Source organism: Setaria viridis, chromosome 9 (assembly GCF_005286985.2).
Source record: "Setaria viridis chromosome 9, Setaria_viridis_v4.0, whole genome shotgun sequence".
Classification (NCBI taxonomy): Eukaryota; Viridiplantae; Streptophyta; class Magnoliopsida; order Poales; family Poaceae; genus Setaria; species Setaria viridis.
In genome coordinates this window covers 2,626,863-2,642,510 of record NC_048271.2, presented here as the reverse complement: position 1 = coordinate 2,642,510, position 15,648 = coordinate 2,626,863, and positions in this window count along the sequence as shown.

Genomic DNA, 15,648 nt, shown 5'->3' with positions numbered 1-15,648 from the left:
TGGTTGTTATCAGGTTGTTTGATTAGTTGAGGAACTCTAGCGAAGTTGTTGAGTCTGTAATCCTAGCTATTTATATGCAGCCGCAAAACAAAAATAAACAAGCTAGGATTAATCTACTTCCTTATCTCCCTATTCTCTGTTTCCCATCTCCTTGCTGCCCGTCGCCATCTCGGTGACCCCTATGTGCATCACGAGTAGGAAACTGGCAGCCCAGCGGCCGACAACCTCCCACAACTATCACCAAGTAGACTCCCACAGCTATCCCAGTGTGGTCGAACCGTCCAACTTAAACTAGCTTAAGTGCATCTAATCGCTGTCAGAACAGCAACTATCTTAAATGCACTTAAAATAATATAAGTCCAGTAGTCCGTCAAGGGTTCTATTCACAAAACTCCTTGAAAACCTCCACGGTGTGTTTCATAGCCATACATTAGGAACGCTTTCACAATGGGATAGCATCAACAAACATTACATTTTTACATACATAGCCAAGGTACGAATTATTAAAAACCGTAAATTGAAGGAAACTTATATTTTTACATACATAGTCGAGGTATGAATTATTACAAACCGTAAATTGAAGGAAACTTATACTACAAGTTAAACCATTTCTAAGAGTTTAAAACACAAACCAGTATGAGGCAAATAATTAAACAACTAGGTTTATTCTGGGTATCATGGGACTTGTGAGATACCGTAGATCTTTGGCGCTTCCTCCTCGGTGGGTCCCTGCTGGTTTTCTGAAAACAGCAACAAGGATCCACTGAGTACGAAGTACTCAGCAAGTCTGTCACGGTTAACCAATATAAGTACTTCTTTTATTTTTGTATTGCATGATAGCTTTATGGTGTATTGGCTGACTCACATTTTGCAGAAAAAGTTTACTATAGGTGGATCCTTAATTTTATCTTTTATTTTATGTTGAGTTCTATTACCTGACCAAACTAGATGAGTAAAGTATTTCAGCAACCAAATGGAACTAAGTCATACAGCATATTTATTCAAAGCAAACGATTCCCTTCTCTTTATTACACTACGATGTTTAAACAATGATCAAGTGCATTCATATCCGAGAATTGAGGCGATCCGGATCGATTTCACATCCTGCAGGAGATACCTAATCACCAAATATGTACAACGGTACAGGTTGCACATAAAAATCTTTCGATTAGCCGTACCCAGGGATGGAGAATATGACTGCCCGAACCCACGGATGCACCCACATGGGACCCCACGTTTGGCCTGATCTCCATGTGAGTTTCAAGCTACGCTCCTGCCTTTCCACTGCACGCCGGGTACGAAATATTCCCGATCAGAGAGCTAACTAACCTACCGGGCTTTGTTGGTCCCATACCCAGTAAGCAACTAGGTAAAATCACTTGATCATGTTTAAGACAACGAACGGGCCTTAACCAAATTAATTTAGCAGACAGAACTACCATCTCTAGCTTCTATCCGCCTTTCCAAAATTCCAGGCTCTTTTTCATAATTAACATGTATGACCAAATTAAACTTAGAGTTGAGTAAGTTACTCATAGGTATCTAAGCATTGCTAAGCATATGATAGTTACTAATTAGTTGAACAGGTGGCAAAGATGTCCTCTAAACAAGGTGGGATCATGCACAAGAGTAGGTTTTAACCAACTCCAAGACTTAATGCACTCATAAATAAAATAACCAATAATTGGACACATGAAATAATAACTTCAAAGTAATAGGCTTAGATGCACCGGGCTTGCCTTGGTATATAAAAAAGGTTAGTATCTTCCGAAGATCCTTCCTCGCACGGGACCAATTCAACTACCTCCTCAACCTCCGAAGGCTCTTTAGAAAATTTCAGAAATTCCTCTTCTGGAGCTGCAGTATCTATGATAAAGCGTATGCATGAGTCAGATATGCAAATTTTTAAACACAAGACTATACAATTTTCCTTCATAAGAAAGTTGCAAGCCAACAATGACTTAAACAACTTAACTTCATGAAGATTTATTTTCTTTTATTTAACCTATTTTAGGCTTTTCTTTTTTAAGAAGCATTTTAATTAATTTCTAACTGAAAAACTATAGATTAACAATTATTTATAATTGATAAAACATTATTTAGAATTTCGTTTATTTAATAAAGCATTAAGTATTTATTTAAATGCTTTAAAGAAAAACATTAGTTAAATACTTAACCTTTATGTTTTTTTTATTAATTACCTAAGCCTTTTCTTTCATTTTAATTAAGTATCATAATTATTTTCTAACTTCAAACTCTAATTGCTATGGATTAGGGTTTATTTATAATTAGTAAAGCATTATCTCATATTTTATGTATTTTGGAATTATTAAGTATTTATTTAATATCTTTAATTAAGGGTACTAATTAAACTCCTAATTTCTTTTTATTTTAACTAAGGTTTAATAAATTTAATGGATTAAGAAGATTAAAAAAAATCCTAAAAACATTTTTCACGATTTTTGGATACTTATACGATTATAGTGAATTAATCATTTAGAAATGGATTTCAACTATTTATTTGCTAAAGGAAAAACTTTAACCTCATCCAAACCCCGGCCAAACCTTTTCTTACCAACCTCCTCACTACTCCGCGCCACTGACCTGCGGGCCCCAAGGCCCGGCCCCCCTCCTATCCTTAGCCACTGACTAGTGGGTCCCCGCGGTCAGGCCTTCCTTCAACCTTGCGCCAGGGACAGGCTCGGCGGGTTGGGACGGGGTCTCGCCGGCAGCGGCCTCCCCGGCGGCGTGGCCGGGCTGGGGGCATCCCCAGGCCACGGCGCACCCACGGGTGGCAGCGGCCCCCCTGGAGGCGGCTTGAGCCGGCCCCTCCACTGGCGGTGGCGCCATGGCTGGTAGCCGGCCGGCGTGATCCGGCGACGGCACAAGAATGGCCGGCGGCGCGACCTACGGCCCATATACGTCTTGGCTACGCTCTAAAGACCCCGAAATCGAAGAGAAAAGGCGGCACGGAGGAGCTCATCGAGAAGACGAGAAGATGGTGATGGCGGCGGGCGGACAGTAACGGCGGCGATTCGAAGCTTGCCGGCAGGGAAACGAGCAACGGGTAGGCCCTGGCGTCGTGGTGGGGCTAGTGGAGCTGCTGGCGGGCGGAGACGCGAATGGAAACGGCGGCGTGGGTGTTGGCCGGCGGCGGCGCTTGCTCGCTCGAGCTCCTGCTCGTGACGATGGTGAAACTGGCGGAGGAGGTAAAACGAGACGCGCGGGAGCAGTAGAAGTATGAGTTTTCACCGCGTGCATGCCATCCACCTCGGCCCGTGGCAGGCAGCGTGGCGCGGACGTGTCCGTCGCGCTGGCCGGCGGGCGAGAGTGCCGGCGGCGGCACGGCTCTGTGTCAGCTCGCCCCTCCTTTCTTTCTTCTTTCTTTTCTTTAATTTTCAGAGCCAAAAATCTTTATAATCTTGAGCCAATCTCTCAAATCCCTCTTAAGAAATTGTGTAGAGGACACCAAGGACTAATTTTGCTAGATTGGCCCCAGGGCAAGATCAACACTCTAAGATCGAGATTTTTCAACCCAAATTTCGGCCAAAATACTCTGTAACTGAACCTGGACGATTCAGTTTCGTCAGGTTCCAAACAGGGACTTCTGCCCTACTTTGAGCTCAATTTAAATAGCTCAAACTTGTTCCATGGTGTCCACCCTTCATCTATATTTGTTCTAAAACTAATAAAGATTCTATTTTGCACATGATCCCATATACCTTTTGCACAATTTTTCTCTGAAATTTGCTCCAAACATTGATAATTGCGATGAATTTTAGACTTCGACATTTCTCGCGACTTCTCAGCTGAAATCAGCTCAACTTGCCATATTTGGGCTCCATTATAAATTTGAATCCTCCATTTTATATAGCCCACAATACCTTAATAAACTCCTCCATACTTCATGTTTCACTAATATCCAAAAATATTGGCTCTCTTACATACAAAATTTTTCATAATCTTGTTCCGAAGTTGGGTACTCGTTATGATTTTCAACTCCGCGTATTTCCAGACGGCGAATAGTAACTCGATTGAATCCTTCTTCGGTTATATTTCTGAGAGGTTTAGGACTTGAGTTAGACTTCAAACTTCACTCCTTTGAGTTTTAAACACACTCAAGTCTTAGTTTCACATTTTTGCCAAATTTACCAAATTTTCAAACTCCAAATTGCAACTTGGTCAAATTCGGCTCAAATTTGACTTTGAGTCAAATTACCTTCCTTTAATCCAAATTTCACCACTAACTCATTGATGACATAGTTAAGTTATTATTAACACCAGGTGTTACACCCACGGCCGTGACAACTTGGTATCAGCTTTCGGGTCTGCATCCATGGGCTCCCCAGCTGATCTCGACTAGGTGAAGAAGCTCATTGTTGAGCAAGGCGAGACCATCAAGTTCCTGTGCTAGGACACCAAAGAGCGCAACAACAAACTCGCCACTAGCGTCGACAAACTCGTCATGTCGGTGCAAGGTCTTTTGGACCGCTTTGGGCCGCCAATATGTAGCAATCCCTTAGGAGAACTCTGGCACCTGCGTCTGACCGGATCGGTGGCGAAGTACCAGAGCAAGTTCCTCACCCTCCTTAGTCGCGTCAGCCCGTTGACGGACCGCCAGGAGTAGCAGATGTTCAAGTCTGGCCTCATTGACGACATCCACGTGGACGTGGAACTGCAAGGTCCCCGGGACCTAGAACATGCTTGCAACTTAGCCCGTGCGTACGAGAAGAAGACAAATTGCTTCCATACCACCAGCTGCTTCGGCACTTCACGCACGTTCCCAACGTCACGGCCAACATCGACCACGCCCACAGCCCTAGGACATCAAGCAACATCGGAGATAGTGCCACCACGCTAGATTCGTCGGTTGACACCCGGGGAGATGGCGTCGCCAGCAAGGTCTCTGCTTCAACTGCAATGAGAAGTTTATCCGCGGCCACAAGTGTGCCCACCTCTTCTTCATCGAGTATGACAACTCGACGCCAGACAACACCGACTGGGGCAACGATGTGGTAGGGGATGACGAGCTGCGCCATCTCGTTGGATGTCGTGGCCGGGGTGCAGACGGCGGAACGGTGCGCCTCCGTGTACGCATCCGAGAACACGAGCTGCTAGCTCTCATGGACTCGGGCTCATCTCACAACTTCATTTGCGACAAAATCGCGGCTCGCCTGGGCGTTGCGATGCAGCCGGTGCAGGTTGGCCTCAACGTCATCGTCGCCATTGGTGACTGGCTACCCTGCACGGGTGTTTGTGGCACCCTAGACATCGTGGTGGGGGCGGAGCCATTCCAGATCAAGTGCTTCCCCCTCACCCTCAGTGGCAATGACGTCATCCTCGACATGCACTGGCTGCGTACGTTACGACCAATCTTGTGGGACTTCTCGCTACTCTCCATGATGTGCTTCATCGGGGGAAGTCGTGTGACTTGGCAGGGTGAGCAAGGGCACATGGCTACATCATGCCGGTAGCTGCAGGTGGAGGCGCTGCTAGACCGCCTCCTCCACAAGTTCGCGAACCTCTTTGTCGAGCCCACCGGTCTTCCCCCAGCATGTGTCCACGACCACCACATCCACCTGGAGACTAGTGCCCAGCCTGTCTCGCAGTACGACGGTACCGCTATCCCCAACTGCAGAAGGACGAGCTGGAGCAGCAATGCACCAAGATGATGTGCTAGGGCATCATTCGCCTAGGCACATTAGCATTTTCGTTGCCGGTCCTCGTCAAGAAGCACGACGGCTCGTGGCGGTTCTGCGTCAGCTATCATGCCCTCAACGCCATCACCATCAAGGACAAGTTCCCCATTCCTGTAGTGGAGGAGCTTTTGGATGAGCTCCATGGCGCGCGCTACTTCTCCAAGATGAACCTCTGCTCCAGGTATCACCAGGTGCGCATGCACACTGCTGATGTGGAGAAGACAGATTTTTGGACTCACCAGGGACACTACAAGTTCTTTGCGATGCCGTTCGGATTGTCAAACGCCTGACCACCTTCCAAGCGCTCATGAACGACATCCTCGGCCGGTACTTGCGTCAATTTGTGCTCGTTTTCTTTGACGACATATGATATACAACGCAACCTAGGCAGATCACCTATGACGTGTCCGTCTCGTCCTCGACATGCTCCGTCAACACGAACTCCGCCTCAAGCTGTCTAAGTGTGCCCAAGTGTGCATTCGGCGTACCCACGGGGACACATGGTGTTCACCGACGGCATGGCGATGGACAGTCAGAAGGTCCAGGCGGTGGCGGACTGGACACGCCCGCACTCAGTTTGGGCATTGCGCGGCTTCCTCGGCCTCGCGGGGCCAACACAACAATGTTCATTTGCAAATACTACCTTGGTTCGAAAATATTCATGCTCAAATCAAATCTCTACCTAATATTAAAGTGCGGTTGTTTATTCCAACCGTCGTGGTTATTTTGCAAAAAAGTCTAAACTTTTTCGTAATCAACCCGCAGTCCTTGGAATACGTCTTGACTATTTTGCAAAAAGATCCCCAAACTTTACTGAACATGTCTTGGAATATGTCTTTACCTAATATTTAGAGAGGAATCAATCCTTCGTCTACAGTCTAGAGCGAGGTCATCCAGGCTGCGTCACGCGCACCGGAGTTCGTGACGATGTGTTGCGTGTTGCTCTGCGGACCCTGTTGAACCAGCTAGCGCGCCTCTCCATGTTGATGCCGGCGTCCACACCCTCTGCGACTTGATCTGGGAGCAGGTCACCCTGGTTCTTGCTGATTCGAGAGAAGAGATGGAGTGGTGGCACTGCTGCTTGAATCGATGGGATAGAAAGGAGAGAGTATATATATGGTTCTGGTACGGTGCTTGCTCGTGGTTGTTACAATGTATAGGGAGGGGGAGAGACCGATGGGAGCAGCTTGCTGCTGCTGCCGGTTAGAATAGGAATGGGTAGAGATCCATGTGAGCAGCTTTGCTGCTGTACTTGCTATGCTGCCGGGAGAAGAAGATAACCAGGGGCAAATTCATCTTCACGTCATCCTTAACACTGACATGACCATATGTTGAAAATGAAAAAAAGTAATGTAACATTCTCTCGCCAGTGGTAAAAAAATAGGAACCATTCTAAAACTGTTATTTGAACAGATCATTAATAACTATGAAAAAAGTTAAATATTCCGAATCCGTGGCAGCAATTCATTTGCGTGCACAAGTTGTAGCCACAAGCCACTCAAAAAAATATTACTTTGTGCACATTATTATAGGAAGTAGGTAAAAATCATTGTGTATTTTCTAGAATAATTTGAATTTGTCAAAAGCTCGAACCATTCTCCTTTATGTTTATCATTTGATATTGAACCTACCCGCTAAATTTATAAAGAGGGTGTTGACGCCAGATTTCGTCACCAGTAGAATCGGCGCCAAAAAGAGAGGGAATCGGAGGAGCACAGTTGGGAATCGGCCAAGTGGTGCTACAGTGTGAGATCGGCTGGTGACTTCCGTTTCGTTTCGGGTCAAATATACCAGAGTCCCAATCGGTAGCCTTTTGCCGATGAAGAATCGGCCGATTAGGAGGATGGGTTGATTGGGCCTGTATGGGCTTAGAAAGGAATAGAAGGATGAGGTGGAAATCAGCCCACGAGGTGTAGAGTAACCAAATTAGCACGAATCGTGCTTGTAGATATTCGTTTTCTGTTTGAATTAGGGATAGAATTCCAGTCGGTTAAGAAGATATCTGTGTGGGGGTATAAATAGCTACCTTTGTAAATCTGTAATCATCAACCAATCAATACAACAAATTACTTTTTCCTCGTACTTACTTTCCAGCAGGCGACTTCGCCATTACTTTCCTCTTTTTCACGAGTTCGTGCGGGTTGGCAGGGTTGCATCGTCTTGATCTCCGGCCGATTCTGTAAGTTCCGTTTATCGAATAATATCTAAGCTTTAACTTCGGGCGCATCGCTGTTGTTTCGTTTGTATTTATTCACTAGTTATCGATATTTGCTAGATTCATAGGTTTTACCTGTTTTTCTAGTCCTTATCACCAGTTATCCAGCTAGGAATCAGTAGTGTCGGCTCTCTTTACTCTCTGTTGTTAAATTCATCTATTGCCGATTAGATCTATTCCTAGTGTTTTTATCATAAGCTTTGTACCGATTACTCCAGTGGTTTTCTATTTACAAGGCTACAGTGATCGGCTGTTTCATAGCCGATTCCTTTGTTAAAGCAAATCGGCCGATTCGCTGATGAGCTCTTTCGAGATCGGAAATTTAGCCGATCGTGATCTCTGAACCTGACACGTATTCTTCCTTGCCAATCAACAGGTCAGATTGGCTGGCACGCCGCGCGAACCGCACCAGGGCATTCACCCGAACAGGAGCTAAGCAGATTCTCCCGGGTCGTGTGTCGGTCGCTGGGATTCGGTTGACCGATTTCTAGCGCCAACACACTTTTGGCACGCTCGGTGGGACCAATACAACCGCCATCATGTCGAAAGCTGCTGAAGTCTCCGAAGAAAACGTCATCGAGGTGACGGAAGCAGATCTGAAGGACGACCAGAAGGAAGAACTGGACAAGTACATGGCACAGTTCCGAAAAGCTTGCCTACAGTCCTTCAGCCGCTCCAGAAGCGGGGAGACTATCAAGAAGTCCGATATGAGGATTCCCCGCCAGATCACGATTTCTGAGGATTCGGACAAAATGTCCGATATGATCCAACAGTCCATTTATCACGCCTTCGTTGATCAGTCCCCAGTACTTTCAAATATGGTGCACAACGCCGTTGTCAATTCCTTCACTGGTGGGATACCTCAGGGATACAGGGGACCGGCGTATTTTCAGCCGATTCCACCAAACCAGAATTATTCAAATTCGGTTTCACAGCCGATCCAATTTTCTGTCGGGGGTTCAGGTGCTTCCTCATCATCAACTCCTATGGGATATGGCTCCATCCAACTGTCCTCTGCACCGTTCCCTCCAGTTAGCTCATCACCCTGGGGGGCACCTTCAGCCACGGCTGGTCAGAATCAATCGGCCAGTCAGGGAAATCCTCCATTCCAGACATCCTTCCAGGCGGCCATTCGGCCGACCGTACCACCATACCAGCCTGTCGCTCCGGATGTCAACAAGACAGCAGAGCTCATGCTATATGATGAAACGAGTGGTTCATTCAAACAGCCGACCTTTACTACACAGCTGGCTTTCACTCATATACCACCTTTCAATCAGCATCTGTTTGTTCAGCCTCCGATTTACCAGCACGTGCCAATACCTCAACCAACTATTCACCAGCAACAGCCAAATTGGTCGGCACGTATTGCGGAGGTGATGCAAGAGCAATTCGGCCTAAAGCCGAAGGTGCAAACTTATACCTACAGGACACCATACCCGTCTACGTATGACCTATTGCCGTTCCCCCATCGGTATAAAGTTCCTGATTTCACCAAATTTTCGGGGATGGATGACACTTCAACTGTAGAACACGTGAACAGGTTCATCATCCAATGCGGGGAGGCAGCTACGCAGGATGCTCTACGGGTACGGTTGTTCTCTTCATCTCTGTCTGGTTCGGCCTTTCAGTGGTTCACAACATTGCCGCCAAATTCGATTATCACATGGGCCGATTTAGAAAGACAGTTCCACAAATACTTCTACGCCGGGGTGCATGAGATGAAGCTGTCCGATTTGACCAGCCTTAGGCAAAGAAGTGACGAGCCGATATCCTCATATATACAGAGGTTTCGGGAAATCAGAAACAAGTGCTACTCTCTGACTCTAACCGATGCGCAGTTGGCCGATATAGCTTTCCAAGGCCTTCTGCCCCACATCAAAGAAAAATACGCTTCGCAGGAGTTTGAAAGTCTGAGCCAGATTGTTCACCGATTGTCTGGACAGGAGGTACGTCCCTTCGATCCGCGGAGGAACTTCCAGAAGAAAGTGGCGTTCCTGGAAGAGTTAGAAGATGAGGAAGATATCGAAGTCGGACTTGCGGAGTGGATCAAGGGGAAGAAGCCGATATCATGCCCATTCGGCAAAAAGGAGCCGGAAGTGTTCGGTTTTGACACCACTAAGGCCGATAAAATATTCGATCTTCTCCTCCAGGAAGGGCAGATCAAACTCTCGCCATACCATACAATACCTTCTGCCGAACAATTAAAAAAGATGAAGTATTGCAAGTGGCACAATGCCACATCCCATGATACCAACGAGTGCAAAATCTTCAGGCAACAGATACAGTCGGCCATTGAGCAAGGCAGACTTAAATTTGAGGTGCCGGCAAAATCGGCCAAGCCAATGAAGATTGACCAACATCCCTTTCCTACCAACATGGTCGATACAGGGAAGAATTCACTCCAGACAAAAGTGCTGACGTCCGAATCGGCCAAAAAGAGTGGCGCCGTCGATCCCAGAAATCAAGCTACGCCTGAAGATGTCAAGGGTAAGCGGCGGATAGAGGACGACGATAGTGAGTCAGAAGGGCCACGTGTTACTTCCCAGTTCTTGCTCCAGAAGTACCAACGTCAGCATGAACGCTCAAGGTCCCGAGAAGAAGCAATGCGTCGGCACGAAGGGCACTGGAGATGCCCGTTCTTCATTCATTGTTGGGAAAATAACCTCAGGCTACCTTCGGCCGATACTTGCCCAGAATGCAACGACCCTTATCGTGGCAATCGGCCGTTCAACAGGTCTCGCTCCAGGGACGGAAGGCCAGAACCGATCAGCAGGAATTGGCGCAACCAAGATGACCAGCGCCCTCCCGTGCGTGATCGGCTGGGGGGCAGAAGTGACCGATATGACCGCTCGGAAAATAGACGCCATGATAGGCAGGGGGGCAGGACTGATCGGTATGACCGGTCAGAAAACAAGGCTAGCGTTCACAACCGGCTCGAAGAGGTGGCCGATACTCAGGTAACAGATGAAAACCCGTTAGGACGCGAACCGGAGAGGGAACGCGCCAGGTCAGGGGGCAGGCCAATAAACCCCAGGTGGTGCCCCGACGGATTGACCAAGTCTCAAAAACGAAGAATCCAACGTCTCCGCCAATGGGAACAGCAAGAAGAGGAACAACAAAGCACGGCAGATAAGAAGGAAGGAAGGCCTCAGGTGTGGCGCCCTAAAAGAAACGATAAAGGGGACGACGACGAATCGGCGGGTGACGAATCGGCAGCCGAGATCGGCATGGTTTTCATATTGCCGAAGGAATTCATGGCTCCCGCCGATCAACAGGATGTATCGGCAATAGAAGAACAAACAGCACAGTTGGCTTTGGAGCCAATGATGGCTACGTTCGAGAAGCCCGAAGATGACGAACGACAACATATGAAGGCATTGTTCCTTAAAGGGCATGTTGACGGTCGCCCCCTTACTAGATTGATGGTAGACGGAGGAGCTGCTGTCAACATCATGCCGTACGCCGTACTCCGGAATCTTGGGAAAAGCGACGACGACCTGACCAAGACGGACATGATGCTCAAGGACTTCGAGGGCAAGGTGTCAAACGCTCGCGGTGCTCTCTGCGTCGACCTCACCATCGGCAGTAAGACCCTTCCTACCACCTTCTTTATTATTAATGGCAAAGGGTCCTACAACATGCTACTTGGCTGAGACTGGATACACGCAAACTGCTGCATCCCGTCAACAATGCATCAATGCCTCGTGCAATGGGTCGGCGATAACATCGAAGTGGTCAACGCCGATTCCGCGTACAGCATTGCGACAGCCGACACACAGCAGTGGAGCTGCGAAACCGTCAGGTGCATATCAGGTAGAGTATGGGAGACCGATTTCCTAAAGGTCACCGATTTTGGCCTACAGCCGATCCGAGCAGTCGGCTCCGAAGATTCAGAATAGATGGATCAGTTCGCCCGAGAAGATGGGAAGCTTGGGCACGGGTTCACGTCGGCCGATTCATTGGAGATGATAGATTTAGGTGATGGTACCAAACCAAGGCCGACTTTTATTAGTGCGAATTTAGATCCAGAATACAAGTGTAAATTGACAAATCTATTAAAGGAATTTAAGGATTGTTTTGCTTGGGAGTATCACGAGATGCCTGGTTTAGACCGATCCATCGTTGAACATCGGCTACCCATAAAACCAGGGTATCGGCCGTACCAACAACCCGCACGGCGCTGCAATCCTAAAATTCTACCAGACATAAAAGCTGAAATAACTCGGCTAATCGAAGCAAAATTTATTCGGCAATGTCGTTATGCCGAGTGGATTTCTAACATCGTACCAGTATACAAGAAAAATGGGAAGCTACGCGTTTGCGTTGATTTCAGGAATCTTAATCAGGCTACACCGATGGATGGTTACCCCATGCCAACGGCCGATGTACTGATCGACGCTGCCGCGGGGCATAAAATCATTAGCTTCATGGACGCAAACGCCGGATACAATCAAATACTTATGGCCGAAGAGGATATACCCAAAACGGCCTTCAGATGTCCAGGCCACCTTGGTTTGTTCGAGTGGGTGGTGATGACTTTCGGCTTGAAGAACGCTGGCGCTACATATCAGAGAGCTATGAATTACATATTTCACAAACTCATTGGCCTTCTGGTAGAAATCTACATCGATGATGTCGTGGTCAAGTCTAAAGGTCACGAAGAACATCTGGCCGATTTACGAAAAGTGCTAGAGTGTACCAAAAAACACGGTCTTAAGATGAATCCCAACAAATGTGCTTTCGGCGTATCCGCCGGATAGTTCTTAGGATTCATGGTACACGAACGAGGCATAGAGATCAATCGGAAGACCATAGCGGCCATCAACAAAGTTGTGGCCCCACAGAACAAAACCGAACTACAGTCCCTAATCGGCAAAGTGAATTTCATCAGAAGATTTATATCTAATCTATCTGGACGGATTCAGGCGTTCACGCCACTTCTGAAGCTAAAGCCGGACCAGGAATTTATATGGGGAGAAGAGCAGCGCAAAGCATTGGAAGATATCAAGCAATACTTGGTCTCACCACCAGTGTTGGTTCCCCCTCAAACTGGTAAGCCGTTTAAACTATACTTATCTACCGATGAAAAAGCTATTGGATCGGCTCTAGTCCAGGAGTTTGAAGGCAAGGAGCGGGTAATTTATTATGTCAGTAGAAGACTTCTGGATGCTGAAACAAGATATCCTCCGGTGGAGCGTTTGTGCCTATGTCTTTACTTCTCATGCACCAAACTCAGGCACTATCTACTGTCGGCAGAATGTGTAGTCGCATGCAAAGACGACGTAGTAAAATACATGCTATCACTGCCGATATTGAAAGGTCGAATCGGCAAATGGATCTTGGCTTTATCAGAGTTTGACCTTCGGTATGAATCGGCAAAAGCCATCAAGGGTCAAGTCATGGCCGATTTCGTCGCCCAGCACTGCGGACCGGAGATTGCCCTCGTAGAGCCGGCACCCTGGACGTTATATTTTGATGGATCATCATGTGGGGTCGGATCAGGAATCGGCATCGTTCTCATATCGCCTCGGGGGGCAAGATATGATTTTTCTCTACCGATAGAAACCGCCGCTACTAACAATCAAACGGAGTATCGAGCTGTATTAAAGGGCCTACAACTACTAAGGGAAGTCAGGGCCGATTCTGTTGAAATTTTTGGAGACTCCATGCTTATTGTAGATCAACTGACCGGAAGGTCTGAGTGCAAAGATGACGTATTGAGAATTTATTACGAAGATTGCCTATAACTTTTAAAAGAATTTAGATCGGCAGTAATCGAGCACATCCCAAGGGACCGCAACGAGGATGCCAACAAACTCGCCCAGCACGCATCTGGATATCGGCCAATTCTAGGCGCCATGGCTCTAGAACTCACGGCCGACGACTGGCGTAAAGAAATTGCCGACTACCTGAAGGATCCGTCTAAAAAGGTGGAACGACGAGTACGTTTTCATGCTACTAAATACGTACTGCTCGAAGACGACCTGTTCTACCGAACGATCGACGGAGTTCTTCTCAAATGCCTTGAGACAGAGGAGGCCAAGACTCTAATGGGAGAAATCCATGAAGGGGTATGTGGGGCACACCAATCGGCCCACAAGATGAAATGGATGATCAGGAATAATGGGTACTACTGGCCAACGATCCTCGAAGACTGTTTCAAATATTATAAGGGGTGTCAGGATTGTCAAAAGTTCGGAAATGTCCAACGTGCACCTGCATCGGCAATGAATCCTATCATCAAGCCATGGCCATTCAGGGGATGGGGAATAGACCTTATCGGCCAAATTTACCCTCCATCAAGTAAAGGGCATAAGTTTATTCTGGTAGCTACCGATTACTTTACTAAATGGGTGGAGGCAATTCCGTTAAGAACCGTGACATCGGCTATCATGACCGACTTCGTAAGGGATCACATCGTCTACCGATTCGGCATTCCTCAGACTATAACGACCGATCAAGGAACAATGTTCACATCGGGGGAATTCGAGGAATTTACAACCGATATGGGGATCAAATTGTTGAATTCTTCTCCGTATTACGCCCAAGCCAATGGTCAGGCCGAATCCTCCAACAAAGGGATAATCAAGTTAATCAAAAGGAAAATCGAAGAACAGCCAAAGAAGTGGCATCTATGTTTGACTGAAGCCTTATGGGCGTACAGGATGGCTTGTCATGGGACCACCAAGCTATCTCCTTATCAGTTGGTGTACGGTCACGATGCAGTGTTACCATAGGAATCAAGGGTGGGATCGAGGCGCATTTCGCTCCAGGACCAGTTAACGGCCGATGACTACTCGTCACTTATGAAAAGGGAACTTGATGATTTGGCTGGCCAACGATTGAGAGCTCTGATAAGCATTGAAGAAAACAAAAAGAAAGTAGCCAGGTGGTACGATAAGAAGGTCAAAGTCAAACAATTCTCCCCTGGGGACTTGGTATGGAAGTTAGTATTGCTGATTGGGTCGAAAGATCCTAAATTCGGAAAGTGGTCCCCTACATGGGAAGGGCCGTATAAAATCGGCAGATGTGCTCCAGGGAATGCTTACATTTTGGAAACAATAGAAGGAGAAGAATTTACCAGAGCTCTGAACAGAAGGTACTTAAAAAGATACCACCCCAGTATATGGGTCGGAGCATAAAGGATTGACCGTAATACAATCGCACACAGCCGATACAAAACGGTCCAAACATATAGTCGTCCGAATCGGCCGATGTATTCATTCGGTACGGGCGATGGATTACACGGCCGACAGAACATAAGTCGCCCTTAGAACAAAAAATACAATAACTAATTATTTTTCTTCTTGCGCTCCCTCTCAGCCCGGCCTAATTCTATCATACGACGGATGTACTCCTCGTCCATCTCCGAAGCCTCACCAGCTTGTTTTTTGCGTTCTCTCTCAGTCCGACCCAATTCTATCATAAGACGGAGGTATTCTTCTTCTATTTCTTTCATTGGAACCTCCGCTTCAATTTGACGTGGAAGAAGGTGGCTCCGATCCATGGGCGGACGCGAAGTTCCCGCCGCCGCATCTTCAAGGACGACTCGCGGAGGAAGCGGATGGCTCCTATCGGTAGGAGAGCGCCGGCCACCATTGCTCTCCACAAACTCCAGGACCACACGAGCCTCCGCGGTAACGTGGTCTCGAAGTTCATCACGATGAGTCCTGACCAGTTCCATGTCCTCTGACGACAATGGGTCTTCAGAGTGTATGATCTCAATGGCGC